Consider the following 3712-nt stretch of genomic DNA (forward strand, 5'->3'; position numbering starts at 1 on the left):
TAATCACGTCCGTGTCAAATTCTCTATTTATTATTTTCATCTATCTGTCTATCTACTTATTTGTCCTTCTACAATGACTTGTTCCTTTACCTGTGCTGCATCGACAGAAGGCCGAGCAAAACATGCTACCACGTGTGTGCGAACGGCTACACTAAGTGGACTCGGTGGCGACACTGTAGCTTGTCTGACTCCAGATCAGAAGTTTGCGTGTTCGAATCACGTCCGTGTTAAGTTCTCTTTTTTATTATTTTCATCTATCTGTCTATCTACTTATTTGTCTTTCTTCAATGAATTGTCTCTTTACCTGTGCTTCATCGACAGAAGGCCGAGCAAAGCATGCTACCGCGTGTGTGCGAAGGGCTACCCTATAGGCGGACTCGGTTGCGCAACGGTACCACGTCTGACTCCAGATAAGGAGGTTGCGTGTTCAAATCACGTCTGGGTCAAACTCTCTTTTTTTATTTTTATCTGTCTATCTACTTATTTGTCATTCTACAATGACTTATCTCTTTACCTGTGCTTCATCGACAGAAGGCCGAGAAATACATGCTACCGCGTGTGTGTGAACGGCTACCCTAAGTGGACTTGATGGCGACACGGTAGCACGTCTGACTCCAGATCTGAATGTTGCGTGTTCGAATCACGTCCGGGTCAAATTCTATTTTTATATTTTTTTCATCTATCTTCTTATCTACCTATTTGTCATTCTACATTGACTTGTCTCTTTACCTGTGCCTCATCGACTCAAGGCCCAGCAAAACATGCTACCACGTGTGTGCGAACGGCTAGACAAAGTGGACTCGGGGGCGACACGGTAGCATGTCTGACTCCAGATCAGAAGAATGCGTGTTCGAATCACGTCCGGGTCAAGTTCTCTTTTTTATTTTTTCATCTATCTGTCTATCTACTTATTTGTCTGTCTACATTGACTTGTCTCTTTACCTGTGCTTCATCGACAGGAGGCCGAACAAAACATTCTACCGCGTGTGTGCGAAGAGCTACCCTATAAACGGACTCAGTGGTGCAACGGTACCACGGCTGTCTCCAGATCAGAAGGTTGTGTGTTCGAATCACGTCCGGGTCAAATTCTCTTTTTATTATTTTCATCTATCTGTCTATCTACTTATTTGTCTGTCTACAATGACTTGTCTCTTTACCTGTGCTTCATCGACAGAAGGCCGAGCAAAACATGCTACCGCGTGTGTGCGAACGCCTACACTAAGTGGACTCGGTGGCAATACAGTAGCACGTCTGACTCCAGATCACATGGTTGCGTGTTCGAATCACGTCTGGGTCAAGTTCTCTTTTTTATTATTTTCAACTATCTGCCTATCTACTTATTTGTCTGTCTACAATGACTTGTCTCTTTACCTGTGTTTCTTCGACAGAACGCCGACCAAAACATGCTACCGCGTGTGTGCGAACGGCTACCCTAAGCGGACACGGTGGTGCAACGGTAGCACGTCTGACTCCAGATCAGAAGGTTGCGTGTTCGAATCACGTCTGGGTCAAATTCACTTCTTTATTATTTTCAACTATCTGTCTATCTACTTATTTGTCGGTCAACAATAACTTGTCTCTTTACCTGTGCTTCATCGACAGAAGGCCGAGCAAAACATGCTACCGTGTGTGTGCGAACGACTACCCTGAGCGGACTCAGTGGCGCAACGGTACCACGTCTGACTCCAGATGAGAAGGATGCGTGTTCGAATCATGTCTGGGTCAAAATCTCTTTTTTGTTATTTTTATCTGTCTATCTACCTATTTGTCATTCTACAATGACTTGTCTCTTTACCTGTGCTTCATCGACAGAAGGCCGAGCAAACCTTGCTACCGCGTGTGTGCGGACGGCTACCCTAAGTGGACTTGATGGCGACACGGTAGCACGTCCGACTCCAGATCAGAAGGTTGCGTGTTCGAATCACGTCCGGGTCAAATTCTCTTTTTTTATTAGTTTCATCTATCGGTCAATCTACTCATTTGTCTGTCTACAATAACTCATCTCTTCACCTGTGCTTCATCGATAGAAGGCCGAGCAAAACATGCTACCAAGTGTGTGCGAACAGCCACCCTAAGTGGACTCGGTGGCGAACTGGTAGCGCGTCCGAATCCAGATCAGAAGGTTGCGTGTTCGAGTCACGTCCGGGTCAAATGCTCTTTTTTCATATTTTCATCTGTGTATCTACTTATTTGTCTGTCTACAATGACTTGTCTTTTTATCTGTGCTGCATCGACAGAAGGCCGAGCAAAACATGCTACCCTGTGTGTGCGAACGGCTACAATAAGTGGACTCGGTGGCGACACGGTAGCACGTCTGACTCCAGATCAGAATGTTGCGTGTTCAAATCACGTCCGGGTCAAATTCTATTTTTATTTTTTTCATCTATCTGTCTATCTACTTATTTGTCTGTCTACAATGACTTGTCTCTTCACCTGTGCTGCATCGACAGAAGGCCGAGCAAAACATGCTACCACGTGTGTGCGAAAGGCTACACAAAGTGGACTCGGTGGCGACACGGTAGCACGTCTGACTCCAGATCAGAAGGTCTCGTGTTCGAATCACGTCCTGGTCAAGTTCTCTTTTTTACTATTTTCATCTCTCTTTCTATCTACTCATTTGTCTGTCTACAGTGACTCTTCTCTTTAGCTGTGCTTCATCGACAGAAGGCCAGGCAAAACATGCTACCACGTGTGTGCAACAGCTACCCTAAGCGGACTCGGTGGCGAACTCATAGTGCGTCCGACTCCAGATCAGAAGGTTGCGTGTTGGAACCGCGTGCGGGTCGAATTCTCTTTTTTGTTATTTTCATCTGTCTAACTACTTCTTTGTCTGTCTACAATGACTTGTCTCTTTACCCGTGCTTCTTCGACAGAAGGCCGTGCAAAACATGCTACCACGTGTGTGCGAACGTCTGCCCAAAGCGCACTCGGTGGCGCAACTGTAGCGTGTCGGACTCCCGCTCATAAGGTTGCGTGTTCTAATCACGTCTGGGTCAAATTCTCTTTTTATTATTTTCATCTATCTGTCAGTCTACGTATTTGTCTGTCTACAATGACTTGTCTGTTTACCTGTGCTTCATCGACAAAAGGCCGTGCAAAAGATGCTACCACGTTTGTGCGAACGGCTACCCTAAGCGGACTCGCTAGCGCAACTTTAGCACGTCTGACTGCAGATCAGAAGGTTGCGTGTTCTAATCACGTCCGGGTCAAATTCTCTTTTTATTATTTTCATCTACCTGTCTATCTACTTATTTGTCTGTCTGCAATGACTTGTCCCTTTACCTGTGCTTCATCGACAAAAGGCCGTGCAAAAGATGCTAGCACGTTTGTGCGAACGGCTACCCTAAGCGGACTCGCTAGCGCAACTTTAGCACGTCTGACTGCAGATCAGAAGGTTGCGTGTTCAAATCACGTCCGGGTCAAATTCTCTTTTTATTATTTTCATCTATCTGTCTATCTACTTATTTGTCTGTCTGCAATGACTTGTCCCTTTACCTGTGCTTCTTCGACAGAAGGCCGTGCAAAACATGCTACCGCGTGTGTGCGAACGGCTACCCTAAGCGGACTCGGTGGCGCAACCTTAGCACGTCTGACTCCAGATCAGAAGGTTGCGTGTTCTAATCACGTCCGTGTCAAAGTCTTTTTTTGTTATTTTCATCTACCTGTCTATCTACTTAATTGTCCTTCTACAATGAGTTGTTCTTTACCTGTG

The 3712-nt window shown here is 45.6% G+C and overlaps 1 non-coding gene across 1 annotated transcript; it reads left to right on the plus strand.

Annotated features, from left to right (window-relative positions):
- The first annotated feature begins 1439 nt into the window (after nucleotides 1-1439).
- On the plus strand, nucleotides 1440-1511 carry TRNAW-CCA (transfer RNA tryptophan (anticodon CCA)). Its single transcript has one exon. It is a non-coding gene; the product is annotated as a tRNA-Trp (tRNA).
- The last annotated feature ends 2201 nt before the right edge of the window (nucleotides 1512-3712 follow it).

This window comes from Rhipicephalus microplus, chromosome 5 (genome assembly GCF_043290135.1).
Source record: "Rhipicephalus microplus isolate Deutch F79 chromosome 5, USDA_Rmic, whole genome shotgun sequence".
Taxonomy (NCBI): Eukaryota; Metazoa; Arthropoda; class Arachnida; order Ixodida; family Ixodidae; genus Rhipicephalus; species Rhipicephalus microplus.